Source organism: Perognathus longimembris, chromosome 18 (assembly GCF_023159225.1).
Source record: "Perognathus longimembris pacificus isolate PPM17 chromosome 18, ASM2315922v1, whole genome shotgun sequence".
Taxonomy (NCBI): domain Eukaryota; kingdom Metazoa; phylum Chordata; class Mammalia; order Rodentia; family Heteromyidae; genus Perognathus; species Perognathus longimembris.
The window spans coordinates 39,000,219-39,022,202 of NC_063178.1; the positions used below are offsets into that span (position 1 = coordinate 39,000,219).

At 39.3% G+C, this 21,984-nt stretch overlaps 1 pseudogene; it reads right to left on the minus strand.

Annotated features, from left to right (window-relative positions):
- Positions 1 to 4,263: 4,263 nt before the first annotated feature.
- Positions 4,264 to 5,433, minus strand: LOC125367296 (annotated as a pseudogene).
- Positions 5,434 to 21,984: the final 16,551 nt, after the last annotated feature.

A 21,984-nucleotide genomic window follows, 5' to 3' on the forward strand; every position in this document is an offset into this window, starting at 1 on the left:
TACCCATAGTGTTGGAAGTGCTTCTATTGCCTTAATACTTATGATATGTGTCTTTTTCTTAGGATATTGTTCTATCATATCTATAATGAAGTGTTTCACTAGGAATAATTCCTCTGATGTTTTACTAACTGCCCTTAAACTTTCTAGAGAAGCGGCTGTGGAAAATTAATAAAAAAGGGGGAATTGTTGGAGAATTAAAGTCTCCAACCAGTGGAAAAATTTGGCCCCGGCACGGTTACTCTGATGCCTCATTAGCACACTAATAGGCCCTTGGGAAAACATTCCCAGTAAGGAGTTTCTGGTGTTTGTGGGCCAAAGGTAGCCACCAGTTGTTGTGAGAATCTCCTTTTTCCCCCCTACTTAGCAAGTCTCCTAGAGGAGACTTGCCTGGAGACTTGCTTGGAGACTTGCTTGACCAGCTGCCTTTAATGTTAGATTATCACAATAAACAGAAAAGTCTCCTCATTGTTCTATTCACAAGTACTTGAGAAGTCAAGATTGAGATAGTAGCTAGTAGATAATTATAGTTCTACCTAGGTTGTATACAATTCCTTGCTTTGTTATCAACAATCTTTGTAGTCACTACCTCCTGTAATTAGAAAGGCATTGTATCAAGTTCCTGCCCTCACAGTAGGAAATGTCCTCCACTTCTGTATTTGAGACAAATGTCATGCTGTATTGATCTTTTACCCTGTAATTGTAAAATTGGTTTCTATCCCTATATAAACCCTGGCCCTCTTGGAATAAAGTGTGCATTGGTTCACTCGCCTTGCATCCCCCGTGTCCTGATTTCGACTGCAGTTACCCAGGTTCAACACATTACCTTTAAAATAAAATTAAATTTAAAAATAAAATAAAATAAAAATAAGATTCCCTCATCTGATATTTGAGCTCTTGTTCTGGTTGATATTGCAGGAAGAGCTGTTCAATATATTGGGTATGAGAACAGAGCTTCTATAGAATCTTGCTTTAATTACAGTATGCTTCTCAAATATGCTCTTCAATTGAAGATTTTTTGTTAGCCTGACCTGCCACATAACCACATGACATAAACTCTGACTTAAAATACAAACGTTTTTCACACAGGTGGAGCATGTTACTCCAAGATAAAGAAAACAGAATGTTTGGTTTCTCTGGTAATTATATAGGACTCTAGACATTACACACTGAGGCCAACGGAATATTTGCATAAGAATGTTTAACAATGGAATAATAGCTATGTGTAGATGATCATATAAAATAATACTCTATGCAATGAACTCCAAGAAAAGGAGACAAGAGACATTTTTAGTTGTCATTGTCATTATTTTCATTTTCTTTTCCTTTATTCTTGTTTGGTTGTATGGGGGTGGGATTGAGTTTACAAAAAAAGTCAAAGAAGGTTGATCAAGTACAACAATGCTACTCACGAGACACTATGTGGAAAATGAACTGTTATATCTTGTGGGTGGGGACAGGAGGGAAAAATAATGAGAGAATCACAGAAGAGAAGACATGGTTAAGAAGAATTGTACTCATTATTCATTACCTGAAGCAGGTGACTGTAATCCCTCTCTGTATCAATACCACGATAAAATTAAAAAATCATGAAATAAAAGAAAAGAAAAGAAAAATGATTTAGCTGCTGTGCATATATATATGTATATATATGTATATATATATATACATATATATATAGTTAGTGTCTCATGAAAGCCTATTCCATCTGTAATATACAAGAGGATTTTGCTGTGGTGCCTGAGGTAGCAAGGAATAAACAAACTCTGGTTATTGGTACAAGTAAGTTTCTGCATCTCATTCGTAGCAAATTAGCTTCATATCCTTATATACTCTTATATGCAAGCTTAATACAGTACAAACATCTTCCATCCCAATTGAGGGTAATTTTTTTAACATATTCCTTGGCAGAGAAGCAAGGATTCAATCCAGCGATATAGTAAGTTTTGAAATACTTTGAAATTTCTGAGCTCATTACACAGGTTTACCTTCAAGATCTACCAGTGTGTTTTGGCCTTAACTTTTGCTATTGAAAAGATCAATAAAACTCCTGATTTCTTACGTAACTTGACTCTGGGATTTAATACCTCTAATGCTGAATTTAGGTTCCCAACAACATTTAAAAATCCCTTCATTACAATTATTTATTTATTTAATTATTTATTAAATTTTGTTGACAAGTTGTTGTGTAAAAGGGGAAGAGTTACATAATGGGGCAGTGTGAACATTTCTTGTGATATCTTACACCCTCATTTTTCTTACCTTCCCTAGATCAGGTAGGAATATATACAATACCCATACAATACCTAGTGTACCAAAAACATATACAGTAGCCACGTGGCATACGCCAAAGGAAAATTCACCTAGAACTTTAAACATAATGTCAACAATAGAGTTTGCTTATCCTTGTCTTATATCATCATATATACATAGCTGTTGAGCTACTGTGATTCACCGAGAGGTCTATTTTAGACCTTTTTCTGTTTAGTAGTTGTTTGGTTTTAGATACATAATGTAAGGTTGCTATCCCAAACCTGTGGAAATACCATTTTACAAGAAGATATTGTTTCACAGACTTGGTCTCTAATGTCCCCCCACCCCCACCTTAACAGTCATATTTCAAGGAAACCATGCCCCTTTGTTCTCTGTGTTCTAGGCTTGTCTCATTCAACATTATTTGTTCAAGTTCTAAGCATTTCCCTGTGAATACCAATATTTTATCATTTCTAATAGCTATGTAGTATTCCATTGTGTATAGATACCACATTTTTTAGATCCATTCATCTGTAGAGGGGCATCTGGGTTGTTTGCATATTTTGGCTATTGTGACTTGTGCAGCGATAAACATGGATAAACATGTATGTGCAGATGTCTTTTGGTATCCTGAGATGTGTTGTTCAGGATAGATGCCTATGAGTGGTATGGATGGGTCATAGGGAAGGTCTATGTTGAGCTTTTTGAGGAACCTCCATACTGTTCTCCAAAGTGGTTGTACTAATTTGCACTCCCACCAACAATGGAGAAGGGTTCCTCTTTCCCTGCATCCCCTCCAGCATTTGTTGTTGCCTGAGTTCAGAGTATAGGCCATTCTAACTGGAGTGAGGTGGTAGCTCAGGGCTGTTTTTATTCGCATTTCTTTCGTTGCCGGGGATGTTGAACATTTGCTCATATGTTTCTTTGCCATTCTTATCTCTTCTCCTGTGAAGTCTCTATTTAGCTCCTTTTCCCATTTAATAATTAGTTTACTGGGCTTGGAGGGGGTTAGTTTTTTGAGTTCTCTGTAGATGATGGATATTAGGCCTTTTTCTGTTGCTGTGTTGGTGAAGATGTTTTCTCATATGGTTGGCTGCCTTTCTAGTTTGGTGGCTATGTCTTTAGCTGTGCAGAAACTGTTTTTGTTGTAGTCCCATTTGTCAAAGCTCTCCCCTATCTGTTATGCCCCTGGGACTATATTCAGGAAGATCTGTCCTGTGCCTATAAGTTCTGGCATCTTTCCTACTCTGTCCTTCAGTAGTTTCAGAAATTTCGGTCGGCTGTTGAGGTCCTTGATCCATTTTGAGTTGATCTTGGTGCATGGTGATAGGCTAGGGTCTACTTTGAGTTTTCTACATGTGGCTGCATAGTTTTCCCAGCACCAGGAGTTGAAGAGGCTATGTTTTTCCCATTGAATGTCTTTAACTCCTTTGTCTAATATCAGCTCATTGTAAGAATGTGGCTTTATTTCTGGGTATTCTATTCTATTCAATTGGTCTTCAGTTCTGTTTTTATACCAATACCAGGCTGTTTTTGTTATGATGGCTCTATAATAGAGCTTGAAATATGGTATTGTGATACCTCCTGCACTGCTTCTTTTGCCTAGAAATGTTTTGGCTATTCTAGGTCTTTTGCTGTTTCATATGCACTTATGGGTTGATTTCTCTATTCTAGTGAAGAATGTAGCTGGGATATTGATGGTGATTGAATTGAATTTGTATAATATTTTGGGCAGTTCACTCTATTGATTCTGCCTACCCATGAGAAAAAGTAGGCAAGAATGAGCAGCCACAGATTGGTGAACTGTTACCAGCACTCACTTTTCAGCCAACACTTCAGCAGAGTTGGAAACACTTTGTACAGCAAAACCATTGCAACAAACTCCCCACCCCAAACAATCTTTAACCACTTCAAGTTAACACCCAATTAAATTTAAACATGGGTATAAAATTTGATTTAAACAATTAGAAAAAGGAAAAATGATTCACATATGCTCTTTAGTGTGTTCAATCTCTTTTTTAAGATGCATCACCTAGGAGTCTAATGGCTTTCAAATGTAATTTCCATTTCTAATGATCTTGCCACTTCTGGCATGGAGACAATACAGTAATGCTGAAAAAGCCTCTACACAGTCCTGTTAGTGTCTTAAAGAACCTAAAAGCTGGGACCAGTAAAATCCACAGAAATTCACTCTTGCCTTTAAGAACTTTTGAAAACTGTTAAAAAAAAAACAAAAACAAAAACAAAAACAAAAAAACAGGGCAGGAACCTAAATTCTGAGACCAAATGTGAAAGTCAGATTTTGTGGTTCTCAGTGACAATGGGGACTTTTCAAGGGAAGGGGTGGGTAAGACTGGGGTAGTCAGAGATGGTTTCTCTTGTTGGCTTTTCTGTCTCACTGATTTTCATCTTCCACATCCTGCAGCGCTTCCTTATTCTGCTCTTCACCGTCCCTGCATGTCTGAAGTCCATAGTGTCAGATTATCACGTAACAACTGCATGATAAGTGGAGAGTCCTTATAGCTTTCTTCACTCAGAGTATCCAGATCTGCAATTGCATCATCAAAAGCTGCTTTTGCCAACCTGCAGGCCCTGTCAGGAGAATTAAGAATTTCATGGTAGAATACTGAAAAGTTGAGAGCAAGACCTAAACGAATTGGATGCGTTGGTGGAAGTTCTGTCATTGCAATATCACTAGCAGCTTTATAAGCCACTAGGCTGTTTCCCGCAGCCTCCTTCCTGTCATTTCCTGTGGCAAATTCAGCCAGATACCTGTGGTAGTCCCCTTTCATTTTATAGTAGAAAACATTGGACTCGCCAATGTTAGCTGCTGGAATGAGGTGTTTGTCCAGTACATCCAGAATGTCACAACAGATTAACTTTAGTTCAGTTTCAACCATTTGCCAATATTCCTGAATCATTTTTAGTTTGTTTTCTCCTCCCTTGTTTTCTTCTTTCTGTTCGATGCTGCTAATTATTTTCCAGGAGGCTCCTCTAGCTCCAATCACATTTTTATACGCAACAGATAGGAGATTTCTTTCTTCAACTGTCAGCTCCACATCCATTCCTGCTACTTTCTTCATTGATTCCACCATTTCGTCATATCGCTCAGCCTGCTCAGCCAGCTTCGCCTGGTACACCAGATCTTCCCGATCATCCATAGCGGCAGTGGCTCCGGCAGGGTCTGCGGGAAGGATGGAAGCGGATTGCGTCTACCACTCTCTCTCCCTCTCGCTCTGCGTCCAGGCAGCAAAAATGTCGGCACCTCCATCCCTGGTTAGCTTTTCAATATTCTCTTTTGGAGAAATTCCAAAATAAAATATTAGGATGAAATCAGTTGGTTCTTTTTGCTTCATGTTTGTACTTCCTGTTAGTTATTATTGGTTAACTCTGCTTTTTCTTTCCAAACTCTGGAGTAGGGTAGGTATACTAGGGTTTAAGAAGCCTGAATTCTGCCTCTAACACAGAGAAAGAAGCACAGCTCCACAAGGCCACTGGAGAGTTTGACTTACAGTCTGTGCTTCCTGCTCCTTCACCTTTGAGGTTGCTATAGGGCCAGATCTGAAGATTGCATCATTTGTTTATTTCATTTATTTATAGTGATTGATTCTTATGGACACGTGGACTTTACGTTTTTACCCAACCATATTTTTCCAATATTTCCTGAGGGACAAAACTTAAATTAAAAAAGAAAATAAATGTTAATTTCCATCCATCATACTGTGTGGTGATTATAATCCCAATCATCTCGCTTTTCATCAATAATTGTAATATGAATTCCAATGAAGAGGGAGATAGAAAATCCTCCTGTCCATGGGTATCGATATCTGAATCCATTCAATAGATCAATGCAAATGGTGGGAAATGGACACCATCAGGGTTTGATGACCAACTCATGGAGAAAAGAGGAAACAAAAAGAAAGGGGAAATATTATACACTAACAATAATAGGGTAATCTAAATTACATTAAAATTGTAAAAAAGAATTATAAATTACATGCAAATTATAAATAATTGTAATAATCATGAATTTTATATAAATTATCAATGATTTATAATTCTTATATACTATGTGTGATAATACATATGTAATAGGTATAAAAAGACATACGAATTTATTACATATGGTAATATATGTAATAGACATGAAATGATGTACAAATAAGAGATATCACATATAAATATATATGAAAGTAAGATGCACATAAATACATAATATACCACATGCAACGTGGGACAGAATAAATCTATATATACATATAAAGAATAATAGATGATGTACATCATAGGATATGTATAATTAAAAATAAAAGATACTGAACAATGATGCCACATCAATCACACAGCATAATAATTATACTAATAATTTATTTAGGAAAATTACAATATGGATAACATATATACAGTATACATAATTATAACAATAATAAATTATATATAATTTATAAATACAATAATTATAACAAATATAAGTTATATAGAAATCGTACATAACTATAATAATTACTAATTATTAGTAATTGACAATAGTAATGCCAAAAAAATAAAAGCCAACCATATGGGCGGATAAGTCTGTTTAGATTCATCCTTTATTTAAAACATTGAAAAAGAAAAGGAAATATCAGGTAATTGACAATAATAAATAATAAATAATGTGAAATAATAAATAATCATAAAGAAAATAAGTATAATTTTAAAGAATTATAATTCTAAATTACATAAAAATTATAAATAATTGTAATCATAAATTAGATAAATTATAATAATAATAATTTTTTAAATTATAAATAATTATAAATATAAATCATGTTAACAGATACATAATTATACATTACTAATAAATTATACTTAGAATAACAATAAATAATTACAAATTTTATATAAATTACAAATAATTATACATTCTTAATTATAACTACAATTCATTACAAGGATATATTATAAATTACTATAAAACTGTACGTTAATTATAAATAATTATGATGATAAATTATGTATAATTTGTAAATTATTAATAATTATAATCATGATTCTAAATGACATTAAAATTATACATAATTGTAATTGTTCAATATATACACATCATAATGATAAATGACCATAAATTATATACACACCAAAAATAATGATCATCATAAATTATGTATATTGACGAGTAATTATGATTATACCCATTATAAATTATATGCAAATTATAACTTATCATAAATTATCAATAATCATTATTATGACAAATAATTATGTTATAGATAAATTATAAATAATTATAATCTTACATTATATATTAATTATAAATAATTACAATCATTATAAATTATACATAACTTGTAATTACAGTAATTTCAAATTATATATAATTAATAATTATAATGAATATGAATAATTATAATGATATATTATATATAATTATTACCAAACATTATATATAAATTATATAATTATAAATAAATTATTAATAATTATAAGTACAAATCACAATTACGATTAATTACTCTTATAAATTACGTAGAAAGGATGAACCACAGGATGGAGGACAATGATGTCACCACCCAGAATTGTGGGTAATCAATCCCCTGCCCTGTTTCGCATGCGCACTGGAGCCCAGAGGGTCCCCACTAGGCATTCCAGCCTGCTGTGCATGCCCAGAAACATCTGGTCCCCCTCCGCCCGGAGGTTCAAACTGTTGCACATGCGCAATGGTTCCTGGTCCCCCTCTGCTCAGCAGTCCAACCTGCTGCACACCTGCAGTTTGCATGGCGCCTCCCCGCTGGGCGGTCCAGCGTGCTGCTTATCTGCAGTGGCACCTGGAGGCTCCCCGCTTCACACTGCAGCCTGTCATGGTGCACTAACACCTGGTAACTCCCTGCTCCGCAGTGTAGGCTGTTGCACATGCACACTGGCGCCGGGAAGCTCCCACGTGGCGGTCCAGCCTGCTGCACATATGCAGTGACACCTGGTCCACTCCTGCTGTGCACACGCAGTGAAGCCTCCTTGGCTGTGTGGCTTCCCCAGCCCCGCTGGCCCATGCGCAGCAGGCTGGTGTGGAAGGGGGTGGTCACCGCCTGATGACGCAACAAGCGGCATTCTGTTCACTGTGATGATGCCAGGAAGTTAATCAGTCGGAGCTGAGGCGGTGGCAGGTGGCAGAGCAGGTTTCCACAGATGAAGTGGATGTGGCCGCCTCCATGACAACGCCCCCTCCCTATCTGTGGATACCCGGCGGTGGGCGCCTGGGCTAGTACGAAGTGCTTTTAAGCTGCGGGTCTGGGGCCTAGAAGCCAGGAAGCGCGGGATTTGAGTGCTTGAGGGAGCAGGGCCAGGAGGATGGGAAGCCTTCTGTGGGCATGGCCTAGGGGGCGGTGAGGCGCTTGGGGGCGTGGTCTAGGGTCCGTGCATTGGCATGGGGGCGGGGCCGGGTGGGACATCCTTGTGATGTGGTGGGCGGGGTCCTGCGGGCATTAGTGACTCCAGGGCGGGGCCTGGGGGAATTGAGGCTCCAAGTGGAGTCCTAGGGGCATCCTGAGGTGGCTGGCAGGGCCCAGTGGGCCTCAGCACCTGGGGGTGGGGCCTAGGGGACTTGAAGCTTGTGGAGGGGCCCAGAAACATCGTTGTGACGTGGTAGGCAGGGCTTAAGATAATGGAGGTGCTGGGGGCATAGTGTGCCTGGTGTGGTGTCACAGTGGGCGTGGCCATGGAGCTGGACTGTCGTTGGGGCATGGGTGGTCATGGCCTGGTAGGTAGTGGGGTATAGGGGGCTTGGCTTGGTAAGAGGTGACGCCTTGGGGGCGTGGCCTACCTAGGGGAGGCTCTTGGGGTCAAGACCTGTCTGGAGTGAGGAAGCTGTGTTGCTGGTTGCCTGACCTGGCTGGTTTGAGGGCTTGGAGGCGTGGCCTAGTTGGAGGTGAAGCCTTGGGATCATGGCCTGCCTCATGTGAGGGCTTGGGGGCTTGGACTGGCAGGGGGAGGCCTTGGGGGCGTGGCATGGTTGGCAGAAGTGGTGTCACTGGGGGCGTGGCCTGGCAGAAGTGATGATTCTGGGTGGGGGCGTTGCCTGGCGTCCCTGTGCTCCTTGAGATGTGGCCTGTCATTAATGGGCGTGGTCTGTCATCCAGGGGGGTGGCCTGGCATCCTGTGCACCTGGGGGGCATGGCCTGGCCTCTCTGGCTCGTTAAGGGAGTGGTCTTTTGTTCAGGGGCATCCTGGTGTCCCCTTGCTCCTCATCAGAGTGGCCTGGATTCCCTTGGCTGCTCAGGGTCGTGGCCTGGCATCTGTATGCTCCGTGAGGGCGTGGCCTGACGTCAGGGGGCATGGCCTGGCATTAGGGGGCTTGGTCTGGCGTCCCTGCACTCCACTGGGGGGGGGGCCTGGCCTGTTGTCTCTGAGCTCCTCGGGGGCCTGGCCTTGCTCATTAGAGTTTTATAGACTTCTATCCTGTTTATATTCTTATTTATTTATAACTTATGTATTTTAACATTTATCAGTTACTTATGATTTATAGTATTTATCATTTATAGTATTTACCATTTATAATACTTATCATTTATAATATTTGTTATTTATTATGTCATTTGTTTGTTATTTACTTATAATTTATAGTAATTATTTAAAGTGTTTATCATTTATAATATTTGTCATTTATTGCTTATTATAGTTTTACTGATTCATATTTCATTTATATTCGTATTTATTTATTTATAACTTAGTATAATACTTATCATTTACTTATGATTTATAGCACTCATTATTTACAGTGTTTACCGTTTATGATAATTATTTTTGTTTACATATTTGTATTTATTTATTTATAAATTATTTATTATAACACTTATTTATCATTTACTTATGATTTACAGTATTCATCATCTATAGTGTTTATCATTTATAATATTTTTATTTATTGGTAATTGATTTTAATATTGCGACATAATTTTTTTTTCTAGTAGTTGAAAAGTTCTGGAAGTCTGTGGAAAACATGAAGACTAAACAACCAGAATTCAGCTGAATGTGGTCCTCATTTCCTTTTTTTCCCCCTGTATTTCTATTTCTTTCTCCAGGCTCTGAGATCATCCTGTCACGAAATGTCTGGTGACCACGTTTAATTTTATTTATTTTTAACTCTTTAGCTTCCTTCTCTTTATACCTTAGTTCCCTTTATTCAGAACATGTTTCTATTTTTATTTTACTTTTACTTTTAAAAAATCTCGCTTTCCCCTCCCCGTAATTTTTAATTTTTTAGTTTTATTTTATTTTCCTCTTATTTTTTGGCCAGTCCTGAGCACTGTCCCTGGCTTCTTTTTGCTCAAGGCTAGCACTCTGCCACTTGAGCCACAGTGCCACTTTTGGCCCTTTTCTGTATATGTGGTGCTGGGGAATTGAACCCAGGGCCTCATGTATATGAGGCAGGCACTCTTGCCACAAGGACATATCCCCAGCCCCTTCCTCTTATTTTTCTATCGCTTCCTTATTTTACTTTTCTTGATTTCATTTTTCTTAATCTTTTTTTTTTTTTTTTTTTTTTGGCCAGTCCTGGGCCTTGGACTCAGGGCCTGAGCACTGTCCCTGGCTTCTTCCCGCTCAAGGCTAGCACTCTGCCACTTGAGCCACAGCGCCGCTTCTGGCCGTTTTCTGTATATGTGGTGCTGGGGAATCGAACCTAGGGCCTCGTGTATCCAAGGCAGGCACTCTTGCCACTAGGCTATATCCCCAGCCCTTTCTTAATCTTTTTAACTCTCATCTTTTGCCCTACATGGCTTTCCTCTTTATTTTTTTTAATTGTATTTTACTTTATTTTTGTCTTATTTTCCTTTATTTTTGGTATATTTAATTTTAATTTATTTCACTCTCTTATTTTATTTTCATGTTTAATTTTATTTTATGACTTTATTTTGTTTCATTTTTAGTTTGCTTTTTGTTTTATTTTTCATTTTTTATTTTGCTTTTTGTTCTATTTTTCTTTACTTTTCCTCATTTTGGTCTTTTAATCTTACTTTGCTTATTTTATTTTTCTTTAACTTATTCTCTTTTACTTCATTTCTCCTTATTTTCCCTCATTACATCTTGATGTGTTTAATTTTATTTTGACTCATTTTACTTTGTTTTATTTTATCTTGATATGCTTTTTTTACTTTATTTTAATTTATTCTATTTTACTTGATTTCCTCTTATTTTTATTTCATTTTCCTTTATTTCATCCTGATTTACTTTATTTTATTTTTATTTCATTTTATCTGCTCTCCTCCCCAGCCCTGGAAGCTCCCAGAACAGATACCAAGTCCTAAGCACCAAACAGCAGGGGTCCTGGAATCTTCTGGAACTGTGCCTGGCCCAGGGCATTTCTCCTCTGGAACATTCTCCATCATCCTCACCATCACCAGCATCATCACCATCATCATCAGTGCGGAATCACCTCATTATATAGGATCCCAGGGCTGATGTGACAGATGGATGTACAGACAGCAAGGCCAACACAGAGACAGACTGGCAGACAGACAAGGAGAAAGATAGACACGGAGACACACAGGTAGACAAGGAGACAGACAGATTCACAGGTAGACAGACACATAGACAGACAGACATATACACAGACAGACACAGACAGACAGGTAGACAAGGAGACAGAAAGACTCACAGCTAGACAGACAGACAGACAGGGAGACAGACTCACAGACTGACAGAAAAGACAGACAGGCAGACACATACATTGGAAGACAGACACAGACACAGACAGACATGGAGACATACAGGCAGACAGACTTATGGACAGACACGGACACAGACACATAGACACACACACACATAGGCATAGACAGACTGACTCACAGGTAGACTCATAGACAGACAAGTAGACAGACAGACTCACAGCTACACAGACGAGACAGTGGGACAGACAGACACACTGGCAGAAAGACTCACACAGGCAGGCGCAGAGAGGAGGCCCAGAGACAGACAGACATATTGGAAGACAGACACAAAGGCAGACAAAGAGAGACAGACAGACACATACATTGTGATACAGACAAGGAGACAGACACGCAGAGACAGACATATTGAAAGACAGACAGGCAGACACATACATTTGAAGACAGAGCAGACAGACAAGGAGACAGAGACAGACACATAGACACAGACACAGACACAGATAGACACGGGCATAGACTGGAAGAGAGACAGACAAGGCGTCAGAAAGACAGACTCCCAGGTAGAGACAGAAATAGATGGACAGACAGACACAGAGACCAAGACTCACAGACAGGCAGGCGCAGAGAGGAGGCCCAGAGACACAGAGGCAAACAGGCTGAGGGACAGACAGACAGACACACAGACACATAGACACGCAAGGAGGCAGACAGACAGACAGGCAGACACATACATTGGACCACAGACAGATAAAGACAGACAGACACAGGCATAGACAGAAAGACAGACTCACAGGCATGCAGGCAGGCAGACAGACACATATATTGGAGGACAGACACAGAGACAGGTAGGTGTAGAGAGGAGGCCCAGAGACATACAGACAGACACAGAAACAGACAGACACACACAGACAAACACAAAGACAGATAGATAAGGACATACTGACAGACACATACAGTGGAAGATAGAGAGACACAGAGACAGAGACAAAGGTATAGACAGGAAGATAGACAAGGAGACAGACTCACAGGTAGACAAAGACAGGCACAGAGACAGACAGGCAGACAGGGAGACAGATGCAGACAGACACATACATTGGAAGACAGACACAGAGGCAGACAAAGAGACCAGACAGACAGACTCACAGACAGGGCAGACAGACAGGTACACAGACAACAGACAGACAGAGACACTGGAAGACAGACAAGTGGATGCAGATGGACAGGTAGACAGACAGACAGGCAGAGACAGACAGACACAGAGAGAGACAGACAAAGACAGACAGACAGACGGACAAGGAGACAGACTCAGGTAGATAGACAGACACAGAGACAGATAGAGACAGACACAGGACAGACAGGCAAGCAGACATACACAGGTGGAGGGACAGACAGACGGACAGACGGATGGTTAGACAGGCCTGGTGCGATGCCTCTGTCTGTCCATCTTCCTGTCTATATCTATGTGTCTGTCTGTATGCCTATCTATGGGGTCTGCCTATCTGCTTGTCCGTCTGCCTGGGAAGGTGCTGATTGTTAATTCCTCCCCCGGAAACTGAGTCCTGTCACTGTCCCTTCACTAAATATGGGCAGAATATATAAAAATATGTATAGAAATATAAAATGTAATAAAATATATTAGTACGTCTTATATTTTAACATATTTTATATAGCTTGTGTTTTATATTTACATATATTTATATATTTATGTTTCATATATTTATATATACTTATATTTCCTACTTATGCATTTTTATTTATATATTTATTTTTATAGATACTTGTAAGGTATATTTATATTTTATATTTATGTATACTTATATTTCATATTTATACATTTTATATTTATATGTTTTTATTCATCTTTACATATACTTATAGTTTATATTTATACATTTTATGTTTTACATTTATATATAACCCACATATGTTACATTCCATAGGCTTTCATGTATGTTATATGGTTCATCGTGTTTTATCGATTCCATGTGCATTGCATTGTAACCCGTTCCAGGTTTCTTGGACACGATACATTTATATATTGTATTTGCATAGATTCTATATATATTATATTTCTATATATATTATATTTGTGCTTTCATATGTTTTTACATACGATATTTTTCATCTGTTTCATTTCTTAAAACTTTTTATAATATATGATGGCGTGATACGTTTTATATATATTACATTTCACATTTATTTTATGTGTACTATATTTCACATTTATTTTATGTGTATTATATATATTATTTAAGTATGTTTTAATACATGGTAGTGTAATATATTTTACATTTTATGGATGCTCTATTATATTTTAATATATATTCCAGATATACTGTATTTTCTTAGGTTTCCCATCTATTATATATATATAATAGTTTAACACATGATATATAGTATAATCTGGTATATTTATACATAGATAATATTTATGTATTTATTTATCGATAGAGTATATTTTAATGTATTCTAATTTATATATTTTATATTTGTGATTTTATGTGTATTATAATGTATTTTAATATATGCTATTCTTATCTCTTTGTAATATTTGTGATTTTACATGTCTTATATTTGTACATTACAGTTTAATATGTTATAGCTTACTATATGTATTATATATATTTATGTATGTTTTATATTATAGTTTATTATATGTATTATATATTTATGTATATTTATATATTATAGTATAATGTATTATGATTTAATATATTAATATAGTTTAATAATTTATTGTTTCACATATCTCCTATGTTGTCTTATATATGTTTTATAAATATATTTTCAGATAGCTTTATATATTATATACTTCATGCTATTCTATATATTTATACATGATATATAGTATAGTCTGATATATTTAACACATGATATAAAGTATACTCTGATATATTTACAGATATGTAATATATTTTAATATATTATATTTTTATATATTTGTAAATTTTATAGGTGTTATGTATTTATATATTATAGCTTAAAATATATTATCTCTATTGTGCCATCATACATATTACACTTGACATAGATTGTATTGTATTTTATATATTTTGTAACATATTTTACATACAGTGTATGCATTGCATGTGTCCTATTTTACTAAATTTTATGTTAATATATTTACATGGATTATTTCATTTTTCATATTTTTATGTATTTTATATTTTATATATTTATATATTTTATACTTTACAATTTATAAATATAATGTTTTTATATATTTTATATGTTATATTTTTAAATATTTCATGTTATATTTGTATATATTTTTCAATATATACATTATTTCATTTCATTTTATTTCATTTCATCTTATTTTATTTCACTTTGTTTCATTTTGTGCCATTTTATTTCATTTTTTCTTTTTAAAAAATTTATTTATTAATTAAATTTTGTTGACAAGGTGTTGTGCAAAAGGGGTACAGTTACATAATAGGGCAGTGTTATATTTCTTGTGACATCTTACACCCTGGTTTTTCTTACCCTTCCCTAGATCAGGTAGGCATATATACTCTACCCAGTATACCAAAAACATACGCCAATAGAAATTCACCTAGAACTTTAAATAAGACATCAACAATAGAGTTTGCTTATCCTTGTCTTATATGATCATATATACATAACCATATATACATAGCTGTTGAGCTATTGTGGTCCCCTGAGAGGTCTAAAATAGACCTTTTTATAAGGGATAAGTCTAAACAGATGATTTATCCTTCCTTCTGTTTACCTACAAGATTGTCTGTTGGACAAATTCCAAAATAAAAACCTAGGATGAAATCACTTGGTTCTTTTTGCTTCGTGTTTGTATTTTCTGTTAGTTATTATTGGTTGACCCTGCTTTTTCATTCCAAACTGGGGAGTAAGGTTAGAATACTAGGGTTTAAGAAGCCTGAATTCTGCCTCTGACACAGAGAAAGCAGCACAGCTCCACAAGGCCACTGCAGAGTCTGACTTACAGTCTGTGCTTCCTGCTCCTTCAGCTTTGAGGTTGCTATAGGGCCAGCATCTGAAGATTGCATCATTTGTTTATTTTCTTTATATATAGTGATTGATTCTTATGGACACGTGGATTTTATTTTTTTCCCCAACCATATTTTTCCAATATTTCCTGAAGGACAGAACTTAGATTAAAAAAGAAAATAAATGTAAAGCTTGTGAATAATTATAATGATATATTATATATAATTATAACAATACATTATAAATATTATAACCATACATTATAACTATACATTATACATAAATTATAAATTATTAATAATTATAAATGATTATAAATCATAATCGTGAATTATACAGAAAGGATGAACCACAGAACAGAGGACGATGACGTCACCACCTGGAATTGTGGGTAATCCATACCCCCTCCCCCTATTTTACATGTGCTGTGGCTCCTCCCAGCTCTGTGGTCCAGCCGACTGCACACAGGCACTGTTCCTTCGTGGGCCCGGCCTAGCGGTCCAGCTTACTGCACATGCGCAGTAGCGCTGGATTGCTCCCTGCCCTGACATTCTGTGCAATCGCAGTGGAACCCGTTGTCCCTTGTCTAGCGGTGCAGCCTATGGTACATGCCCACTGTTGCCTAGAGGCTCCCTGCTAGACAGGTTAGCCTGCTGTGCATGCACAGAAGCATCCGGTCACCCTCGTCCAGCGGTTCAACCTGCTGTGTACTTGTAATGGCGCCCAGTCCCTCTCTCCTTGGCAGGTCAGCCTCCTGCGCACACTTAGTTTGCCTCTTCGCTCCCTCTTGGGAGGTCCAGCGTGCTGCCTACCTGCAGTGGCATCCGGAGGCTCCCCGCTTGGCAGTGCAGCCTGCTCTGGTACACTAACGCCTGGTTGCTCCCTGCTATGCGGTGTAGGCTGTTGCGCATGCCCACTGGCACCCAGAAGCTCCCCACGTGGTAGTCCAGCCTGCTGCGCATGTGTGGTGACACTCAGTCTGCTCCAGCTGGGCACACGCAGTGAGGCCTCCTTGGCTGTGTGGCTTGCCCTGCCCCACTAGCTCATGTGCAGCAGGTCAGGGGAAGCAGGGTGGCCACCGCCTGATGATGCCACAAGCAGGGCAATGTTCACTGTGGTGACACAGCCAGAAAGTGAAGCAGCCTGAGCTGTGGCTGCTGTGGTGGCTGGCAGCATAGGGTTCCACAGAGGAAGTGGACGATGCTGCTGCCATGACGATGCCCCTTCCCTATCGGAGGTGGGCACCTGGGCTAGTGTGCAGCACCTTTAAGTGGTGGGGCTGAGAAGCCAGGAAGCTCCACATCTGAGTGCATGGGGGAGCCTGGGCCTGCAGAATGTGAAGCCTTCGATGGGCCAGACCTAGGCAGGACGAGGCACTTGGGGGAGTGGTCTAGGGTCCATGTATCGTTATGGGGGCAGGGACGACTGGGACATCATTGTGATGTGGTTGGCGGGGCATGGCTGGCATTAGTGACTCAGGGGCAGGGCCTAGGGGAAGTGATGCTGGGGAGCGGACCCCAAGGGATGTCCTGAAGGGGAGCAGGGCCAGGTATGCATTAGCTCCTCGGGGGAGGGGCCAAGGGGAGATGAGGCTCTGGACTGAGTCCTAGGGGCATCATGACATGGTGGGCCGGGTTCAGTGGGCATTAACACCTGGGGGTGGGGCCTAGGGGACCTGAGGCTTGTGGCAGGGCCCGCGGGACATCATTGTGATATGGTGGGCAGGGCTTAACGGGAATGTAGATGCTGGGTGCGTGGTCTGCATGGTGTGGCGTTGCGGTTGGTGTGGCTATGGAGCTGGACTGCCATTGGGGGCATGCCTGCCTGAGGCCTAGGGGTCACGGCCTGGTCGGGGGCTTGGATGGGTGAGAGGTGAGGTCTTGGTGGCGTGGCCTAACAAGGATGGAGTGAGGAGGCTGTGTTGCTGGGCGTGTGGCCTGGCTTGTTTGAGGGCTTGGAGGCATGGCCTAGTTGCAGTGAAGCCTTGGGATCTTTGCCTGGCGAATGTGAGGCCTTCTTGGTGTGGACTGGCAGCGGGAGGCCTTGGGGGCATGGACTGGCAGGGGGAACCATTGGGGGCGTGGCATGGGTGGCAGAAGTGGCAGAACTGGGATGGGTGGGCCGGCAGAAGTGATGATTCTGTCAGTGGGGGCGTGGCCTGGCGTCCCTGTGCTCCTTGGGTATGTAGCCTGTTATTCATGGGCGTGGCCTGCCATCCAGGGGCATGGCCTGTCATCCTGTGCACCTGGGGGACATGGCCTGGCCTCCCTGGCTCATTGAGGGGATGGCATTTCTTTCAGGGGCATGGCCTGGTGTCCCCTCGCCCCTCCTCAGTGTGGCCTGGAGACCCTTGGCTGCTCAGGGTCCTGGCCTGGTATCAATATACTCTGTGGGGGCGTGGCCTCGCGCAGGGGTCGTGGCCTGGCGTCCCTGCACTCTGCTGGGGCCTGGCCTGTTGTCTCTGAGTTCCTCGGGGCGTGGCCTTGCTTATTACAGTTTTATTGACTTCTATCCCGTTTATATTCGTGTTTATTTATTTATAACTTATGTATTATGACATTTATCACTCATGATTTATAGTATTTAACATTTACAGCATTTATCATTTATAATACTCATCATTTACAATATTTATTATGCCATTTATTTCTTACTTGTAATTTATAGTAATCATTTAAAGTGTTTATAATTTATAATGTTTATCATTTTTGATTATTAGTGTTTTACTGATTCATATTTCATTTATATTTGTTTTATTTATAACATTATAATACTTATTCATCATTTATTTATGATTTACAGTATCATTTACAGTGTTTACTCTTTATAGTATTTATTTTTATTTACATATTTGTATTTATTTATTTATAACTTATTTATTATAACATTTATCATTTACTTAAGATTTATAGTATTCATCATCTACAATGTTTATCATTTATAATATTTTTATTTATTGGTAATTGATTTTAATATTGTGACATAATTTTTCATTTATTTTCTAGGAGTTGAAAAGTTCTGGAAGTCTTTGGAAAACATGAAGAATAAAACAACCAGAACTCAGCTGAATGTGGTCCTCATTTTCTTTTTTTCCCCTCTATTTCTATTTATTTCTCCAGGTTCTGAGATCATCGTGTCATGAAATGTCTGGCGACAGAGAGACAGACAAGGAGACAGACAGACTCACAGGTAGACAGACAGACAAATAGACACATACACAGACAGATGCAGAGACACATCGGTAGACAGGAGACAGAAAGACAAACTCACAGGTAGACACAGACAGACAGGGAGACAGACTCACAGATGGACAGAAAAGACAGATCTGCATAAAATGGAAGACAGACACACAAACAGAGACAGACATGTAAAGAGACAGACACAGAGAATTACACATAGACACACACATATAGGCATAGACAGACTGACTCACAGGTAGACAGACACATAGACAAGGAGACAGAAAGGCAGACTTGCAGCTAGATAGACAGACTGACAGACAGGGAGACAGACTCACTGACCAACAGAAAAAAGACAGACAGATGCACACAGTGGAAGACAGACAGGCGGACAGACAGTCACACCGGCAGAGAGATTCACAGACAGGCAGGTGCAGAGAGGAAGCCCTGAGGCACACAGACAGACACAGGGAAACATAGATAGACAAGGAGACAGACTTACAGGTAGACAGACACAGAGAAAGACAGACACACACACACATATGAAGACAGACACAGAGACACACAGACACACATACATTGGGAGACACACAAGGAGACAGATAGACACACAGAGACAGACAGACATACTGAAAGACACAGACACAGAAAGACAGACAGGCAGACACATACATTGGAAGACAGAGACAGACAAGGAGATAGAGAGACAGACACAGAGACACACAGACACAGAGACAGACAGGGAGACAGACTCACAGGCAGACAGAAAAGATAGACACATACATTGGAAGAAAGACACACAGACACAGGCATAGACCAGAAGACAGATAGATGAGGACACAGAAAGACAGACTCCCAGGTAGACGCACACAGACAGTGACAGACATAGGTGGACAGACAGACACAGAGAACGAGACTCACAGACAGGCAGATGCAGAGAGGAGGTCCAGAGACACACAGACAGACAGGCTGAGGGACAGACAGACAGACACATAGATAGGTGAGGAGACAGACCGACAGACACATACATTGGAACACAGATACAGACAGACAGACAGACAGACACAGATGCAGACAGACAGACACAGGCATAGACAGGAAGACAGACAAGGAGACAGTCTGACAGGCAGCCAGACAGACACATACATTAGAAGACAGACACACAGACAGGTAGGTGTAGAGAGGAGGCCCAGAGACACACAGACACACAGAGACAGATGGACACAGACAGATAGATGAGGAGACAGACACATACATTAGAAGACAAAAAGACAGAGACACATAGACACAGGCATAGACAGGAAGACAAACAGACAAGGAGACAGACTCACAGGTTGAAAAAGACAGGCACAGAGACAGACAGGCAGACAGGGAGATAGATGCACAGATAGTCAAATACATTGGAAAACAGACGCAGAGACAGACAGACAAGGAGACCAGAGAGACAGACTCACAGACAGGGTGGACTGACAGGTACACAGAACACAGACAGACAGATACACTGGAAGACAGACAAGTGGGTGCAGATGGACAGGTAGACAGGCAGACAGATAGACAAGGAGACAGAGACAGACAGATAAACACACAGACAGAAAGACACAGAGACAGACCGAAAGACAGGCAAGGAGACACAGACAACAGAGAAAGACAGGCAGGGAGACAGATACAGACACAAAGACAGACAGTCAGGCAGACAGACACAGAGGTGGAGGGACGGACGGACAGACAGATGGGTAGACAGGCCTAGTGCGACAACTCTGTCTGTCTTCCTGTCTATGTCTATGTGTCTGTCTGTCTGCCTATCTATGGGGCCTGCCTGTCTGCTTGTCTGTCTGCCTGGAGGGTGCTGATTGCTAAGTCCTCCCCCCCGGAACGCCGCTGGGGAAACTGAGTCCCATCCCCGTCTCATCACTAAATATAGGCAGAATATATAAAAATATCCTGTATGCAAATATAAAATTTGATAACATGTATTAGTACATCTATATTTTAACATCTTATATACCTTGTGCTTTATATTTACATATATTTATATATACTTATGTTTTATAGTTATATTTATTGATATTTTATATTTATGTATACTTATAATTTATATTTATATATACTTGTATTTTATATATATTTATATTTTATATTTACATACATATATTTTATATTTATACATTTTATATGTATATTTATAATTTATCTTTATATATACTTATATTTTATATTTATACATTTTACGTTTTATATCTATATATTTATATTTTATATATACTCACATATGTTCCATTCCACAGGCTTTCATGTATGTTATAGGGTTCATCGTGTTTTATCGACTCCATGTGCACTGCATTGTAACCTGCACCATGTTTTAAGGACACAATACATTCATATATTGTATTTTCATAGATTCCGTACAGAATACATTTTATATTTTGTGCTTTCATATGTTTTTACATGCGATGTTTTTCATATTTTATTTTATTTCTTAAACATACACACACACACACACACACACACACACACACACACACACACACACAGGTAACTGCAGCCGAAAGTCAGGACACATGGGATGCAAAGTCCAGTGAACCAATGCACACTTTATTTTAGGAGGGCCAGGGTTTATATAGGGTTAGAAATCAATTCACAACTTCTGGAGTAAAATTAATACAGAAAGATATCCATACCAGTACCAAATTTGGGGATGTCACTACTACAAAGGAAGTCCCTACAACAAAGCTTGTCACTACTGCAAAGGATCAAACCAGTCACGGCAAAACTCTATCACCTAGCTACTGTTTCCTCAAGACTAATTAACTTAGACCATTAACTTCCCTATTTACTGTGAAAAGCTTTCCCTGGAACAGCTGGGCAAACAAGTCTCCCCAGGGAGGCTCTATACAGGGTGGGGGGGAGAGTCTCATGACAAAGTGGCTTCCTTTGGCCAACAAATACAGGAG